General features: G+C 52.4%; 3 long non-coding RNA genes across 3 annotated transcripts; all 3 read right to left on the reverse strand.

The window, feature by feature from the left end:
• Positions 1 to 208: 208 nt before the first annotated feature.
• On the reverse strand, positions 209 to 8,912 carry LOC135408124 (uncharacterized). The gene is made up of 4 exons (XR_010427263.1): positions 8,690 to 8,912; positions 7,708 to 7,830; positions 1,618 to 1,740; positions 209 to 317 (listed from the first exon to the last, which is right to left on the reverse strand). It is a non-coding gene; the product is annotated as an uncharacterized LOC135408124 (long non-coding RNA).
• A 1,622-nt stretch (positions 8,913 to 10,534) lies between these two features.
• Positions 10,535 to 12,614, reverse strand: LOC135408121 (uncharacterized). The gene is made up of 3 exons (XR_010427259.1): positions 11,470 to 12,614; positions 10,816 to 10,927; positions 10,535 to 10,610 (listed from the first exon to the last, which is right to left on the reverse strand). It is a non-coding gene; the product is annotated as an uncharacterized LOC135408121 (long non-coding RNA).
• Positions 12,615 to 15,965: 3,351 nt separating this feature from the next.
• Positions 15,966 to 17,537, reverse strand: LOC135408123 (uncharacterized). The gene is made up of 3 exons (XR_010427262.1): positions 17,206 to 17,537; positions 16,552 to 16,663; positions 15,966 to 16,234 (listed from the first exon to the last, which is right to left on the reverse strand). It is a non-coding gene; the product is annotated as an uncharacterized LOC135408123 (long non-coding RNA).
• Between the last annotated feature and the right edge of the window lie 970 nt (positions 17,538 to 18,507).

Raw genomic sequence — 18,507 nt, forward strand, 5'->3', positions numbered from 1 at the left:
TGGGACAAACCTCCACTCTCCTGATTCTTTTCAGGGACTGCTCCAATCCAGCTCTGAAGCTGCCAAGCCCAAACTGTCCCCAGCGCTCTGGAACAACAGGATCTTCTCAGGGATGATGCATTGGAAGCACAGCCCTCGTTCTCACCTTCCACACGCTCCCAGGCTCACCCCAAATTCAGGACAAGGGGCCAAAGGTCACTCAGGCCGGGGCTCTCTCTGTCTCTGCGGGCTCAGGGACTGCAGCCACCAGGGCCCTCCAGCACGGACAGCCTGGACCCAGAGCAGATCCCTGGGCATTGGCAGCGTCCTGGGCATACCTGGAGACCCACTCAGGGCTGGCTCCTGTTCCCTGGAGAACCTGCCCCAACCCCACTCTGGGCCAGCCTGAGCAGAAGCCACTGGGCTGCACAAGGAAGAACCCTCCCCTGGCTGCTGCAGCTGGAGGGAGATCCAGCTCCCAATGGAATCCTGGCAACAGCCTCCCAGAGGGTCTCTCCCCAGCCCTTGGCAGTGGCTCAGAATGGCAGCAGCTCCAGTGCCAGCTGGGTCCCTGCACGAGTCCTTGTCCCAGCCCTGCCACACGGACACACACGGGAGACACCCACGGGCACACAGGCCTTGCCTGCACAATTCCTCACCCACAGCTGAGGGAAAGCCACACAATATCAAGAAATACCCTGGGCTCAGAGCACTCATCACTCCAGTCCATCAGGACTTGGAGGCAGTTGGGGAGGCAACAGACCCAAATTCTAATCCTACCTCTACATTTCTAACAGGTTCTCTTAGAAAGATCCTGGACAGGAACTCAGACAACAGAACCCAAACACTGCACAAGCAATAGCAGAAGGTTTGCCAGGAAGAACAGAAGTTCCTTGTTTTCCTTAACACTCTGGGACTGTAGGACCCAATCTCTGCAACCAGGGGACACCAGAGATGGGATTAATACTTAAACCTCTCCCCCATGGTTCTGTCTCAGAGAACTGGGCCAGCCCTGAGCTACTCCCAGGTGCCTGCAGTGCTTTGGGGAGGGGCAGGACAATGTCCCACTTCTGCTTGGAAACATTCCAGATGAGGAAAAGCCACTTCTCTTCTCTCTCTCTGACCCAGAACCAAAGCAGTCCTGCGGGACAACACGGACTATACACGGAAGGCCCGAGTCAGTGGGGGGAAAAAAACCTAAACAAACCAAACCACCCCAAATTTCAAGATCAAAACAGGCTGCTTCCTTAACAGGAGCACATCAAACTCATTGAAGCCAGAGAGGAAATTACAAACAAACAAACAAACAAAAGACCCAAAGAGATACTTTGCATTGATCATTCCGAAGGAAATTCTCCACAGATCAGAAGCAAGTACCAATACTTTGTCCTTTGTTGAAAATTAATGACTTGAGGGGCTGGACATGTCCAGTGAGGGTTCAGGGCTCTGGTGGGTCCTTTATGGCTGATCCTGACCAGCCCAGGCCAAACCCAACCACTCCCATCCCAAACCTGGGGGCAACATTCAGACAGTTTGGAAATACTGCCCTTCCCTGCTACTGCGTCCTTCCTTACACATTCAGGGCCCAGGGAGCAAATGCCAACACCAGGAGGAGAGAAACGTGTCCCTCTGACTTACCCCACCCCACGGGCAGCACCAGGAGCCCCCAGCCCGGCCGGCGGGGCTGCAGCCTCTTGCCTTTGGCTGCTCCCAGCCCAGGGCACTTGGCAGAGCTGGGCTGGATCAGGGCTTTGGCCTGGCCTGGAAGAGAAAAGAACAAGGCAATTAAGGGCACGGGGCAAGTCAAAGGCTCCTGCCCTTCACCCTTCTCTTCAATTGCTCACTAGAGAGTTTTAGCCATGAAAAATCCAGGGGGGACAACAAATAAAATGGGACCTTTTCCAGCATTTTTATTCCTCTCTATTTCAGGCACTAAAAGGAGGCTCATCTTTCTTACTGCATTCCTTGCCCCATTTGAACAGAACCCTTTTCATTCCAAACCTCCCTTGGGAGTCAGTCAATCCTCTGCCATTGGACTTTGGGCAAAGGAAGAGACACCTGGGACGCTGGACCCCAGGAAATGAGGGAGAGAAACCTGACAGGGAAAGGATTCAAGGCACTCCAGAACTCAGAAATGTGTTCATGCCTTGCCAGCCCACCCCCATTCTGTGCCACCCACCTGAGCTGGGCAGGTGAGGCCAAGGCTCCCCTTCCTGCTGCCAATCACTGTCCCAGCACATGGATCCCTGTGCTGGACAGCACTTGGAAAAACCTGGGAAAGGCAAAAGGAAAATGGCACTGCCTGTCAGAAAACATGTCTGTGAACAAACCTTCTGGACAAATGTAATCCCATCCCTCTGCCCCAATAAACCCAGGGCAGGCAGGTCTCTCCAGCCCAGGGAGAACAGGAAGGAGAACTGCAGGAACACAGGCAGGCACAGGCAGCTCTTGGCACTGATTCCCTGCAGACCTCTCTGCACTTGGGGCTCCTGGCACTTCATTTATAAGGAATGGGGGGACAGCAGCCCAGGAATGCCCCTCAAAAACAGGGGCCTGGGCACCTGGAGATCAGAGGAGGGGAGTTGTGAGGGGAGACACGGAGAGAGAACAGGAACAGGGGTTGTTCGGGAACAGGCTGTGTCCAGCAGGGACGGGAACTGTAAGGAGGGAGGCTGGAGGAAGGCAGGGGGTGAGCACGGGCCTGCCTTGGATGGATCCTTTCTCCCTTTGCTCAGGGGCCTCAGCTCCACCCTCTCTGAGAGCAGCAGGGAACTGCTGCAGGGGAAGAGTTCATTTAGGCACAAGCCAGTGATGCAGCCACTGGGGCAGGGCAAGAGGGGAGAGGAACTGACATAAAAATGACACAATCACCACTGAAAGGGACTTTATTGAGCTGCAACACAAAGACATTCACAGCAGGCCAGGGCAAGAGGTGCCCCCAGGACCACCAACACAGCAGCTGGGCTTGAAGGAGCATCATCTACTCAAGTTATGGAGCCAGGGGCTGACAGTTGGGATCCATCCCAAAGATGCACTCAGGCATCAGGGCCAAGTCCTGCCCAGTCACTGCACACAGTTCAGCCCCAGCAGCAGTGGCATTTTCTGCCTCTCCCTCCAATATTATTTGGGACCCAACAGCTCAGTGCTGTGGAATTTCAGCTTCATAAATGTTTTACAAAGTTGTACTTCCTGAGAACTGGTGCATTTTTGAGTCTTCCTGACTCTTCCAGGGCTGCACTTGCCAGGATCCTTTGGGCCTGGTGTTTTGCTGACAGGCAGGGCACTCTAGGAAACAACTCCTCACCACTCATGGAATAACAGGAACAGCTGGAATCAGAGTGGGGAAAGGAATTCTGTTATCCTGATGATGTTGGGCTGCAGGACACAGGCAGCAGGTACCCAACAGTTGGACCAATATTCGCCTCGGGAGGATGATGCCAAACTGTGCCATCCCCTGCCCCAGCCGATCCCTTTGCTCTTTTGGCAGCACTTCCCAGAACAGCCCAGCAGGCAGAGCCCAGGGGACGGCCCTGCTGCTGTGACACTGGGGCTGTGACTGGCACCGCTCACACAGGGGGACAACGATGCCAGGGAGACCCCTGGAGCCAGCACCGTAAGGGAAACCACAGCACTGCATGGCAACAGTGCTCCCAGCCCCTGGAATCACATCCATCCAATCCCACTGAGGGCACCAACAGCCGCCCGCACAATGAGCCCGACAGACCCCGGCCCTGCCAGAGAGTCCCCCCGGGCACAAAGGGAGACTGACCCCTGGCCAAGGGCCATTTGCTTCCCAGGTCACCTTGTCCTGGGGTCCTGGTTTGGAGCTGCTTTTCCACCTCCATCCAAATCAAACCAAGTCACCCGACCCAGGCACCTTTTCCAGGGAACTTTCCAGGGAACAGCATCGCCCAGAGGGACCACAAGGGCTGTGAGGATGGCCAGGATCCACAGTTTCTGTAAGATATCAAGCTACAACATGGCAATATCATTCCCTCCACTAACATTTATTCACAGGAATATATTCCCATTTTCCTTGTCTGCATTTAATCACTAATTCCGTGATGGTGTCACTTGGGAGCCAAGTAGCCAAACCACTGCCAACTGACCCCAAATCCCTACAAACCTGACACTGCCCTAGTTCTTCCTGTTTCATTCCCACAGGTACAGTGTCTCACTCAGCTCATGGACTACTTTTGCCTCCCCCCTTTGTGACTTTAAACTCCCTCTGGCACGGGTTATAAGCTCCTGCTTTCCAAAAGTGCTTCCCACTGACACATGTGGCTGACCCAGCAGTGAGCCATGCATGCTCCCTCTCTGCTCCCAGCACTTGCTCTGGGGCTTTTCCCCATTTCCCCAGTGATTTGTGCTCACTGTCCAGGGGATCTACACTTGTTGCTTCAACCACAGGGCCAGGGGCAACTCCCTCCCGAGGCCTCGCTCCTGCCCCGACCCCTGCTCTGGCTCTGGCTTGGATACACCATCTCCATTCCATGGGGCTGCCTTCCTGAGCAGGGCCTGGCCTGGGCATCCTGGAGGAGCTTTTTACCCAAGGCCTTAGGGGGATTTCAGGCCCTCTTATCATTTATTAAGTTTCCACTAAAGCCCAAGAACATACTCAGAGCTGCTTCTCCAACAGGGTGTATCTTGGGCTGGCTGCCAGTAACTTCCTATTCCCAAATCCTAAGGGCACTTCATTCCTACCTGGAACAGTTCATTAGGATACAGGCCCAAAATAAAGACAAGTGCCACAAGCATTCAAACACACAAGATATCTTTATTGCAGTGAGAAGAATAATAATAATAAACTTAGCAAAGAGAATCAAAAGTTAAAAAAGGATACAAATGAACTGCCTTATCATGTGGCATTAAAACAAATACTAAGAACAGCATTCAATACAGTATAATATTAACTAGTGAAAAGGGAGTTAAAGGGATACCAAAAAGGATCTTAACACAATCTTATGGATAACTATTAACACGATATTTGGTCAGTACAAGGGGAAAGTAAAGGGAAAATATGAATACTAAATAAAGGGTATTAAAGGAACACTATAGGATGTTTAAAGTCTTCTTTCTCAGTTGCTTCCTATCACTAACCTGTGCCCACCCCCACAGCCAGGCAGGGCTGTCAGGATCTGCAGCAGCTGGTCGGTGCCCATCCCTTAGCGGGCGTCCCCGCGGAGCAACACAGGCTCGGTGGCAGGATGAGGATCGCTCAGCTCAGCAGTCCTGACAGCCCATTTGATCAGCTCCACATTACACCACGTAGGGCCAGGACGCAGTGTAAGGGGAGGCCTGACTGGCAGCCAAACCCCGCCTGATCATTGCCTGGTGGCAACAGTCTGGGCCTGCCCTACTTGTAGGGCAAGTGGCCAGCAACCCCTGACCACATCATCTTCCTCTCACCATCATCTTTCTCACCCCTAGGGATGACCTCTCCCATGGTGTTTCAAGGGTAGATGTACCTACCTTGCAAGATGTAGCAGAACCAAGGAAGAACTCAGCTCTGATAACAGGGGATATCAGGCTGACTTGCTGAAAAGCACAATGGACCTTACAATTAGCTTGTGCCATCAAGTTACATTGTACCACACTCCAGCTGGTTTCACAACCTAATATGATTTCTTTCTCACGCCTCTATGCTCCATTGATCATCTAATTCAAAAGTACCCCCCTTTCATTACCCTACTTCTGCCAGAGGCTCCAATTGGCATCATTAGCACTGGCAGGAACCTTCCGTTCCCCCTCTGGAGCTCGTATTGGCCACAGCTCTGGAGCCTGTTGAATTGCTCCCTGAGCTGTTTCCAACCCTCCCTGCTGCTCATTTCCCACTCAAACTCACACTTCTGCCCTGGGACTTTATGGCCCAGGCCAAGGATTGGTCCCAAAGGAGGACCTTGTTGTCACCAAAAGCCAAACCAACCAATAAACTGCTGGGCTTCCACCTTGCTCTGGGGGTGACCAAGCCTGAAGTCTCCTGCCTAGTCCTGGGCAATACTTCCTGGGGACCACAACACCTCTGAGTTCCTAAAACTATCACAGGTTGGGCAGGTGCTTGAATTCTGTCTGGATTAACTCCCCCCTTCCTTTCCATGTGCTGCCCTACTCATTCTAATGGTGCTTGTACTCCCTGAACCATTCCCTCACCCATCCAACCATCCCTTGTGCCCTCTCTGGCAAGGACAGTGGGTCCAGGTGTTCTGCCACGCTCCCAGGGCAGAGGGTGGGACTGTGGAGCCACCCTCGAGGGGGGAAACGTGCCCTGCCTGCCCTGCCCAGGGAAAGGGAACTGCCCCCAGTGTTCCCCAGCACAAGGCACCCTTGGGAATATCCACTGCAATGGGACACTCAGGGACAGCAACAAGCACTGCACAAGGCTGCTCTGGCACAGGACCAATTTTAAGCTCAGCTTTTCTCTGGACCACTGCACTTTGTTTCCCACCTCATCCTGCAGTCAGAACTTGCTGTCCTTGCAACTTTTTAGGGTGACCATAAATTACAGAGGCCTCTGCTCCAGCATCCACAAGGGCCTGAACCATCTGACAGGATCCATTTTTCCAGGGAATTCAAAGCTCCACCTGAGGACCAGGGTCTTTTCTCGCCCACCCCTCTGCTGCAGCTTGGCTTCCATCTCACTCTGCTTTCAGTTCTCTCCATGGTTGAACATTGGCAGCCCTGGCCCTGGGCGGAGCTCAGCATCCTGATCCCATCCCTCCTGGCCCCCGGAACCGCTGGCTCAGCAATGGGGGGCCCTCCATTGCCAAGGGCACGGTCCCGTCGGGGCTCACGGGGGGAGCAGGAGGTCGAAGGCTCCGTCCCTGCTGCTACAACCTTCCACCACTACAGCCAACAGAGGGGCCTCTCCAGCCCTGCCTCCCAAGGCATCCTGAACTAACCCATCCCAACTCCACAGGACAAACTGCTCCCTCTCTGCACAGTCCAGTCTACTCTCAGGAATGCCTGAATCCATGGCAGGGACCTTGCTTTGAGCTCCCCAGGGCCGGGCACCCCGAGGATCTCCCCGAATAATCCTTTCGGTGCGCGCTGGAGTCCTCGGGGTGCCCCAACCCGGGGGGCACCAACAGCACTGTCCCTCCAGGGGGCCAATTTGGTCTCAAGCTTGCCATGGACAGCCCAAAAGGCATTTCAGGAGCCCTTCTTTGGAACCCACCAACGGGGACGGGGAGGAAGCCACAAGAAGGCCTCATTTCTAAAGGCAGGGGGATCTTGCCTGTGTCCCAGACTGGTCCGGGGATCTGAGGCCCTTCCCGAGAAAATCTCGGTGCCGGCGTGAAGGGCCAGAGATCCCTTGGAGCCACGGGAGAGCAGGCACAGAGTCCCTCCTGCAGGGCCAATTCTGCTGCCTCAACTCAGCTCTTCAAAGAAGCCTCTAAGACTCAGCTGGTGAGTTTCAGAAGCCAGGCATTCCTTGCTTACAACACCCTGCCATGATCCCAGGCCCACGGGTGCCCTGGTAATCAGCTCCTAAAGGGCACACACAGGTATCTCTACTACAGCTGATGGGAGGGGTCAGCATTACAGGAGGATTCATTTTCCTTCCCTGCATTCCTGTTCCACAGTCAGGACATTTTCCAACACTTATCACCATACACACCTACCCTTAGAAGGTTTCCAAGGGGCTTCACCGAGGGCCTTCCCAGGTCTGCTCTGTCTGGAGCCCTCAAAGTCCTCAGTGCCTGCCTTAGGAACCTCAACACAACTCACCTGCTTACACAGCAACTTGCTGCTGCTTGGCTGCTGCCTCACTTTAATTCTTTCTTCACCTCCCTTTGTTGGTCCCTTTCAATCCCTTGGCTCAGCTCTGTGCAGTTTCCAGGCTACATCCCACTGCAAAAAGGATCAGCTCGTGTTACATCTCAACATGCACATATCATTCCCACTTTATACTTGACCCTAAGGATCCACTTTGTTCTGCTCACCAACCAAAAGGAGCTTTCTGAACTCAAGAATAACAGACCCCAGGTCCTTTTTCTGCAACTTCAGCTGCTATCAATGTGACCCACAAGACCTGGAAAGGCCCTTCCCACTTCACCTGCAGGGCTGGCAGTGCCACCACTGGACACGGACCCAGTGGCTGGGCAGGAACGGAGGGGCTGGGGCGTCCAATCCATCGGCCCAGGCGGCACCAGGAGTTCCTGGAGTTCCTGCAGGGGAGAGCCTCAAGACAACAAAGGATTATGGAGATCATTTTAAACTTTAATATGTATATCTCCTGGAATATGGGGACTTTGACAAGGCCTACTGGGGCAACAAGGACACACTCAAGGCTATCTATTCAAAGGATCTACCAGCACTCAAAAGCTATCACTATCCTTCTTGCAGGGCAAACTCAGCAAACTCTCTTTGCCAAGAGCCTCCTGGAGGATTTCCAGCTTTTGGGGCTCCCTTTTAACCATTTCTCCCATCACTGTAGCTGGGACTATCACCTGCCCTCCAGGGGGAACAGCCCACAAAGTTCACTTGCAGGGATGCCATTAACTCCAAGTCCCTTCTCAGGGGGGTCACTGCACACCTTGGCCTTTGTTTGCCCTCCCCACCAAAGATGCTTCCAACAGTTCTGAGACATCTGGCAGACCCAGAGCTCTCCTCAGGGAATGCTTCAGCTGCTTAAAGGCTGCCCTTGCACCATCTAGCCAAGGCAGCAAATGCTTACAGGCTGTTTGAGAAGTTGGCATAACAGTCTTACCACACATGCAGAGGGAGCAATCCAGAGTCCACCCTGTCCTACCATTCCCAGGAAGGCAGTTCATGGGCTGTCTGGGGCTCAGGGAGGAGTCAGGGGGCTTCTTTTCTTCCTTCCCGCTTTCCAGATTTTCTCCTTCCAAAGCAAAGGTTTCTTGGCTTTCCTTGCTCAAGGAGATGCAGCAAAGGCCATCTTTGCAATCCAATACTGGAAACTGCTTCAGGTTGTCATTGAAGATGGTTCTCTCAGGTCCTGCACTAATCAATCATCTTGGACATTGGTTTTCCTGGCAGATTCTTGCATTCACATCCTACAAGCAAACCAGGAGGAGCAAATTTAGCTGTTACTGCAACCAATCCAGTCTGGCATTCTGATTTTAAAGGATACTGGCTTTGCCTTACCAGGAGAGATCCCACATCAGGGGTAATACCTACAGGTTCTGCCCTCTCCCACTTTCCTGCAATTCCACTGGCCCACACCACAGGAACAACTGCAGCTGCCACTTCAGTCAGGACCTTGCTGCTGACAGGAGTTATTCCCTGCACAACAAGAGCTGCTGCTTGGACACATTTAGTGCCAGGAATTACAGTTTCAACATCCCCAGTTTTCCATTTCATTTCTGCCTCAACTTTTCCAGTGCATCTCTTCCGAGCACAGGTTTGGGTGAGTCTGGCAAATAGACCAACCGAGGAATTCCCCAATGTTTTCCCAGTTTAACCCCTGTCACACCAATCACCTTAACACTGCCAGTCCTTAATTCTCCCTCTACTGGGTTAAGGACTGAGGAAGTTGGACCTGTGTCTGACCAGGACATGTGCAAACCAAATGCTGGGGACTGGAACACACACCTGGCACTCCTGCACCTCTTACCATTACATTCAAGAGAAAACAGCCAATTGGACCATCACTGCTCATTTCTTAATCCCAATCCCACACTGCTTTGGCACTTGGAGCACCACTTTTAGAACCCAATTCCAGTCCATTAGAGAGCTCCATGTCTAGCAGGGACAGCTACCCCTGGGATACTCTCAGGAATGCCTGAATCCATTGCAGGGACCTTGCTTTGAGCTCCCCAGGGCCGGGCACCCCGAGGATCTCCCCGAATAATCCTTTCGGTGCGCGCTGGAGTCCTCGGGGTGCCCCAACCCGGGGGGCACCAACAGCACTGGCCCTCCAGGGCCAATTTGGTCTCAAGCTTGCCATGGACAGCCCAAAAGGCATTTCAAGAGGCCTTCTTTGGAACCCACCAACGGGGACGGGGAGGAAGCCACAAGAAGGCCTCATTTCTAAAGGCAGGGGGATCTTGCCTGTGTCCCAGACTGGTCCGGGGATCTGAGGCCCTTCCCAAGAAAATCTCGGTGCCGGCGTGAAGGGCCAGAGATCCCTTGGAGCCACGGGAGAGCAGGCACAGAGTCCCTCCTGCAGGGCCAATTCTGCTGCCTCAACTCAGCTCTTCAAAGAAGCCTCTAAGACTCAGCTAGTGAGTTTCAGAAGCCAGGCATTCCTTGCTTACAACACCCTGCCATGATCCCAGGCCCACGGGTGCCCTGGTAATCAGCTCCCAAAGGGCACACAGACCTATCTCCACTGCAGATGATGGGAGGGGTCAGCATTACAGGAGGGTTCATTTTCCTTCCCTGCATTCCTGTTCCACAGTCAGGACATTTTCCAACACTTATCACCATACACACCTACCCTTAGAAGGTTTCCAAGGGGCTTCACCGAGGGCCTTCCCAGGTCTGCTCTGTCTGGAGCCCTCAAAGTCCTCAGTGCCTGCCTTAGGAACCTCAACACAACTCACCTGCTTACACAGCAACTTGCTGCTGCTTGGCTGCTGCCTCACTTTAATTCTTTCTTCACCTCCCTTGCTTGGTCCCTTTCAATCCCTTGGCTCAGCTCTGTGCAGTTTCCAGACTACATCCCACTGCAAAAAGGATCAGCTCTTGTTACATCTCAACATGCACATATCATTCCCACTTTATACTTGACCCTAAGGATCCACTTTGTTCTGCTCACCAACCAAAAGGAGCTTTCTGAACTCAAGAATAACAGACCCCAGGTCCTTTTTCTGTAACTTCAGCTGCTATCAATGTGACCCACAAGACCTGGAAAGGCCCTTCCCACTTCACCTGCAGGGCTGGCAGTGCCACCACTGGACACGGACCCAGTGGCTGGGCAGGAACGGAGGGGCTGGGGCGTCCAATCCATCGGCCCAGGCGGCACCAGGAGTTCCTGGAGTTCCTGCAGGGGAGAGCCTCAAGACAACAAAGGATTATGGAGATCATTTTAAACTTTAATATGTATATCTCCTGGAATATGGGGACTTTGACAAGGCCTACTGGGGCAACAAGGACACACTCAAGGCTATCTATTCAAAGGATCTACCAGCACTCAAAAGCTATCACTATCCTTCTTGCAGGGCAAACTCAGCAAACTCTCTTTGCCAAGAGCCTCCTGGAGGATTTCCAGCTTTTGGGGCTCTCTTTTAACCATTTTTCCCATCACTGTAGCTGGGACTATCACCTGCCCTCCAGGGGGAACAGCCCACAAAGTTCACTTGCAGGGATGCCATTAACTCCAAGTCCCTTCTCAGGGGGGTCACTGCACACCTTGGCCTTTGTTTGCCCTCCCCACCAAAGATGCTTCCAACAGTTCTGAGACATCTGGCAGACCCAGAGCTCTCCTCAGGGAATGCTTCAGCTGCTTAAAGGCTGCCCTTGCACCATCTAGCCAAGGCAGCAAATGCTTACAGGCTGTTTGAGAAGTTGGCATAACAGTTTTACCACACATGCAGAGGGAGCAATCCAGAGTCCATCCTGTCCTACCATTCCCAGGAAGGCAGTTCATGGGCTGTCTGGGGCTCAGGGAGGAATCAGGGGGCTTCTTTTCTTCCTTCCCGCTTTCCAGATTTTCTCCTGCCAAAGCAAAGGTTTCTTGGCTTTCCTTGCTCAAGGAGATGCAGCAAAGGCCATCTTTGCAATCCGATACTGGAAACTGCTTCAGGTTGTCATTGAAGATGGTTCTCTCAGGTCCTGCACTAATCAATCATCTTGGACATTGGTTTTCTTGGCAGATTCTTGCATTCACATCCTACAAGCAAACCAGGAGGAGCAAATTTAGCTGTTACTGCAACCAATCCAGTCTGGCATTCTGATTTTAAAGGATACTGGCTTTGCCTTACCAGGAGAGATCCCACATCAGGGGTAATACCTACAGGTTCTGCCCTCTCCCACTTTCCTGCAATTCCACTGGCCCACACCACAGGAACAACTGCAGCTGCCACTTCAGTCGGGACCTTGCTGCTGACAGGAGTTATTCCCTGCACAACAAGAGCTGCTGCTTGGACACATTTAGTGCCAGCAATTACAGTTTCAACATCCCCAGTTTTCAATTTCATTTCTGCCTCAACTTTTCCAGTCCATCTCTTCGTAGCACAGGTTTGGGTGAGTTTGGCAAACAGACAAACTGAGGAATTCCCCAATGTTTTCCCAGTTTAACCCCTGTCACACCAATCACCTTAACACTGCCAGTCCTTAATTCTCCCTCTACTGGGTTAAGGACTGAGGAAGTTGGACCTGTGTCTGACCAGGACATGTGCAAAACAAATGCTGGGGACTGGAACACCCACCTGGCACTCCTGCAGCTCTTACCATTATATTCAAGAGAAAACAGCCAATTGGACCATCACTGCTCATTTATTAATCCCAATCCCACACTTCTTTGGCACTTGGAGCACCACTTTTAGAACCCAATTACAGTCCATTAGAGAGCTCCATGTCTAGCAGGGACAGGGACCCCTGGGATACTCTCAGCAATGCCTGAATCCATTGCAGGGACCTTGCTTTGAGCTCCCCAGGGCCGGGCACCCCGAGGATCTCCCCGAATAATCCTTTCGGTGCGCGCTGGAGTCCTCGGGGTGCCCCAACCCGGGGGGCACCAACAGCACTGTCCCTCCAGGGCCAATTTGGTCTCAAGCTTGCCATGGACAGCCCAAAAGGCATTTCAAGAGGCCTTCTTTGGAACCCACCAACGGGGACGGGGAGGAAGCCACAAGAAGGCCTCATTTCTAAAGGCAGGGGGATCTTGCCTGTGTCCCAGACTGGTCCGGGGATCTGAGGCCCTTCCCGAGAAAATCTCGGTGCCGGCGTGAAGGGCCAGAGATCCCTTGGAGCCACGGGAGAGCAGGCACAGAGTCCCTCCTGCAGGGCCAATTCTGCTGCCTCAACTCAGCTCTTCAAAGGAACCTCTAAGACTCAGTTGGTGAGTTTTAGAAGCCAGGTATTCCTTGCTTACAACACCCTGCCATGATCCCAGCCCGACGGGTGCCCTGGCAATCAGCTCCCAAAGGGCACACAGACCTATCTCCACTGCAGATGATGGGAGGGGTCAGCATTTCAGGAGGGTTCATTTTCCTTCCCTGCATTCCTGTTCCACAATCAGGACATTTTCCAAAACTCATTACCATACACACCTACCTTTAGAAGGTTTCCAAGGGGCTTCACTGAGGGCCTTCCCAGGCCTGCTCTGTCTGGAGCCCTCAAAGTCCTCAGTGCCTGCCTTAGGAACCTCAACACAACTCACCTGCTTACACAGCAACTTGCTACTGCTTGGCTGCAGCCTCACTTTCCTTCTTTCTTCACCTCCCTTGCTTGGTCCCTTTCAATCTCTTGGCTCAGCTCTGTGCACGTTCCAGGCTACATCCCACTGCAAAAATGATCACCACTTGTTACGTCTCAACACTCAGAGAGCATTCCCCCTTTATTCTTGACACTGGGCCATCAGGCCAGTGTCTCATTATTTAAAGCAGAGTTTGACTCCTCAGTGACAACAACAGCTACAGCCCTGAATCCTAACACAGGCTGAGACACAAACACGGATGGGAACTCTGAAGGATCCACTTTGTTCTGCTCACCAATCAAAAGGAGCTTTCTGAACTCAAGAAAAAGAGACCCCAGGTCCTTTTTCTGCAACTTCAGCTGCTATCAATGTGACCCACAAGACCTGCAAAGGCCCTTCCCACTTCACCTGCAGGGCTGGCAGTGCCACCACTGGACACGGACCCAGTGGCTGGGCAGGAACGGAGGGGCTGGGGCGTCCAATCCATCGGCCCAGGCGGCACCAGGAGTTCCTGGAGTTCCTGCAGGGGAGAGCCTCAAGACAACAAAGGATTATGGAGATCATTTTAAACTTTAATACGTATATCTCCTGGAATATGGGGACTTTGACAAGGCCTACTGGGGCAACAAAGACACACGCAAGGCTATCTATTAAAAGCATCTACTAGCACTCAAAAGCTATCACTGTCCATCTTTCAGGGGCAACTCAGCAAACTCTGTTTGCCAAGAGCCTCCAGGAGCATTTCCAGCTTTTTGGGCTCTCTTTTAACTATTTTTATCATCACTGTAGCTGGGATTGTCACCTGCCCTACAGGGGGAACAGCCCACACAGTTCACTTGCAGGGATGCCATTAACTCAAAGTCCCTTCTCAGGGGGGCCACTGCACACCTTGGCCTTTGTTTGCCCTCCCCACCAAAGATGCTTCCAACAGTTCTGAGACATCTGGCAGACCCAGAGCTCACCTCAGGGAATGCTTCAGCTGCTTAAAGGCTGCCCTTGCACCATCTAGCCAAGGCAGCAAATGCTTACAGGCTGTTTGAGAAGTTGGCAGAACAGTCTTACCACACATCCAGAGGGAGTAATCCAGAGTCCATCCTGTCCTACCATTCCCAGGAAGGCAGTTCATGGGCTGTCTGGGGCTCAGGAGGAGTCATGGGGCTTCTTTTCTTCCTTCCTGCTTTCCAGGTTTTCTCCTTCAAAAGCAACAGCCATCTTTTAATCCTAAGGTTGTCATTGAAGGGGGTTCTCTCAGGTCCTGCACTCATCATTCATCTTGGACATTGGTTTTCTTGGCAGATTCTTGCATTCACATCCTACAAGCAAACCAGGAGGAGCCAATTTAGCTGTTACTGCAACCAATCCAGTCTGGCATTCTGATTTTAAAGGATACTGGCTTGGCCTTACCCATATAGATCCCACATCAGGGGTAATACCCACAGGTTCTGCCCTCTTCCACTCTCCTGGAAGTCCACTGGCCCCCACCACAGGAACAACTGCAGCTGCTACTTCAGCCAGGACCTTGCTACTGACAGGAGTTATTCCCTGCACAACAAGAGCTGCTGCTTGGACACACTTAGTTCCAGCAATTACAGTTTCAATAGCCCCAGTTTTCCATTTCATTTCTGCCTCAACTTTTCTACTCAATCTCTTCCGAGCACAGGTTTGGGTGAGTTTGGCAAACAGACAAACTGAGGAATTCCCCAATGTTTTCCCAGTTTCACCCCTGTCACACCAATCACCTTAACACTGCCAGTCCTTAATTCTCCCTCTACTGGGTTAAGGACTGAGGAAGTTGGACCTGTGTCTGACCAGGACATGTGCAAACCAAATGGTGGGGACTGGAACACACACCTGGCACTCCTGCACCTCTTACCATTACATTCAAGAGAAAACAGCCAATTGCACCATCACTGCTCATTTCTTAATCCCAATCCCACACTTCTTTGGCACTTGGAGCACCACTTTTAGAACCCAATTACAGTCCATTAGAGAGCTCCATGTCTAGCAGGGACAGCTACCCCTGGGATACTCTCAGGAATGCCTGAATCCATTGCAGGGACCTTGCTTTGAGCTCCCCAGGGCCGGGCACCCCGAGGATCTCCCCGAATAATCCTTTCGGTGCGCGCTGGAGTCCTCGGGGTGCCCCAACCCGGGGGGCACCAACAGCACTGGCCCTCCAGGGGGCCCAATTTGGTCTCAAGCTTGCCATGGACAGCCTAAAAGGCATTTCAGGAGGCCTTCTTGGAACCCACCAACAGGTATGGGGAGGAAGCCACAAGAAGGCCTCATTTCTAAAGGCAGGGGGATCTTGCCTGTGTCCCAGACTGGTCCGGGGATCTGAGGCCCTTCCCGAGAAAATCTCGGTGCCGGCGTGAAGGGCCAGAGATCCCTTGGAGCCACGGGAGAGCAGGCACAGAGTCCCTCCTGGGGGGCCAATTTTCCTGCCTGAAATCAGCTCTTCAAAGAAACTTCTAAGACTCAGTTGGTGAGTTTTAGAAGCCAGGCAATCTTTTATTCCTATGCTCTTGAATCATTCCAGACCGCCAGGTGCCCTGGCAATCAGCTCCCAAAGGGCACACACAGGTATCTCCACTGCAGCTGATATGGAAGCAATACAGGAGGGTTCATTTTCCTTCCCTGCATTTCTGTTCCACAGTCAGGACATTTTCCAACACTCATTACCATACACACCTACCCTTAGAAGGTTTCCAAAGGGCTTCACCGAGGGCCTTCCCAGGTCTGCTCTGTCTGGAGCCCTCAAAGTCCTCAGTGCCTGCCTGAGGAACCTCAACACAACTCACCTGCTTACAGTGTAACTTAGAGGTGCTTGTCTACTGCCTCAGTTCCCTTCTTCCTTCTTTCTTCACCTCCCTTGGTTGGTCCCTTTAAATCCCTTGGCTCAGCTCTGTGCGGTTTCCAGGCTACATCCCACTGCAAAAAGGATCAGCTCTTGTTACATCTCAACACTCAGGTATCATTCCCTCTTTATTCTTGACACTTGTCCACTAGGCCAGTGTCTCATGATTTAAAGCAGAGTTTGACTCCTCAGTGACAACAACAGCTACAGCCCTGAATCCTAACACAGGCTGAGACACAAACACGGATGGGAACTCTGAAGGATCCACTTTGCCCTGCTCACCAATCAAAAGGAGCTTTCCGAACTCAAGAAGAGACCCAACATCCTTTTTCTGCAACTTTGGCTACTATAAATGGATCCACAAGACCTACAAAGGCCCTTCCCACTTCACCTGCAGGGCTGGCAGTGCCACCACTGGACACGGACCCAGGGGCTGGGCAGGAACGGAGGGGCTGGGGCGTCCAATCCATCGGCCCAGGCGGCACCAGGAGTTCCTGGAGTTCCTGCAGGGGAGAGCCTCAAGACAACAAAGGACTATGGAGATCATTTTAAACTTCAATATGCATATCTCCTGGAATATTGGGACTTTGGCAAGGCCTACTGGTGCAACAAGGACACACTCAAGGCTATCTACTCAAAGGATCTATCAGCACTCAAAAGCTATCACTGTCCTTCTTGCAGGGGGAAGTCAGGAAACTCTGTTGGCCAAGAGCCTCCAGGAGGATTTCCAGCTTTTGGGGCTCTCTTTTAACCATTTCTCCCATCACTGCAGCTGGGACTGTCACCTGCCCTACAGGGGGAACAGCCCACAAAGTTCACTTGCAGGGATGCCATTAACTCCAAGTCCCTTCTCAGGGGGGTCACTGCACACCTTGGCCTTTGTTTGCCCTCCCCACCAAAGATGCTTCCAACAGTTCTGAGACATCTGGCAGACCCAGAGCTCTCCTCAGGGAATGCTTTAGCTGCTTAAGTGTTGCCCTTGCACCATCTAGCCAAGGCAGCAAATGCTTACAGGCTGTTGGAAAAGTTGGCAGAACAGTCTTACCACACATCCAGAGGGAGCAATCCAGAGTCCACCCCGTCCTACCATTCCCAGCAAGGCAGTTCATGGGCTGTCTGGGGCTCAGAAGGAATCAGGGGGCTTCTTTTCTTCCTTCCCGCTTTCCAGGTTTTCTCCTGCCAAAGCAAAGGTTTCTTGGCTTTCCTTGCTCAAGGAGATGCAGCAAAGGCCATCTTTTCAATCCAATACTGGAAACTACTCGAGATTGTCATTCAAGGTGGTTCTCTCAGGCCCTGCACTCATCAATCATCTTGGTCATTGGTTCCTTGGCAGGTTCTTGCATTCACATCCTACAAGCAAACCAGGATGAGCAAATTCAGCTGTTACTGCAACCAATCCAGTCTGCCATTCTGATTTTAAAGGATACTGGCTTTGCCTTACCAGGAGAGATCCCACATCAGGGGTAATACCTACAGGTTCTGCCCCCTCCCACTTTCCTGCAATTCCACTGGCCCACATCACAGGAACAACTGCAGCTGCCACTTCAGTCGCGACCTTGCTGCTGACAGGAGTTATTCCCTGCACAACAAGAGCTGCTGCTTGGACACATTTAGTTCCAGCAATTATAGTTTCAACATCCCCAGTTTTCCATTTCATTTCTGCCTCAACTTTTCCAGTGCATCTCTTCCTAGCACAGGTTTGGGTGAGTTGGGCAAACAGACAAACTGAGGAATTCCCCAATGTTTTCCCAGTTTCACCCCTGTCACACCAATCACCTTAACACTGCCAGTCCTTAATTCTCCCTCTACTGGGTTAAGGACTGAGGAAGTTGGACCTGTGTCTGACCAGGACATGTGCAAAACAAATGCTGGGGACTGGAACACACACCTGGCACTCCTGCACCTCTTACCATTACATTCAAGAGAAAACAGCCAATTGCACCATCACTGCTCATTTCTTAATCCCAATCCCACACTTCTTTGGCACTTGGAGCACCACTTTTAGAACCCAATTACAGTCCATTAGAGAGCTCCATGTCTAGCAGGGACAGGGACCCCTGGGATACTCTCAGGAATGCCTGAATCCATTGCAGGGACCTTGCTTTGAGCTCCCCAGGGCCGGGCACCCCGAGGATCTCCCCGAATAATCCTTTCGGTGCGCGCTGGAGTCCTCGGGGTGCCCCAACCCGGGGGGCACCAACAGCACTGGCCCTCCAGGGGGCCCAATTTGGTCTCAAGCTTGCCATGGACAGCCCAAAAGGCATTTCAGGAGGCCTTCTTTGGAACCCACCAACAGGTATGGGGAGGAAGCCACAAGAAGGCCTCATTTCTAAAGGCAGGGGGATCT

This window comes from Pseudopipra pipra, unplaced genomic scaffold (genome assembly GCF_036250125.1).
Source record: "Pseudopipra pipra isolate bDixPip1 unplaced genomic scaffold, bDixPip1.hap1 HAP1_SCAFFOLD_187, whole genome shotgun sequence".
Classification (NCBI taxonomy): Eukaryota; Metazoa; Chordata; class Aves; order Passeriformes; family Pipridae; genus Pseudopipra; species Pseudopipra pipra.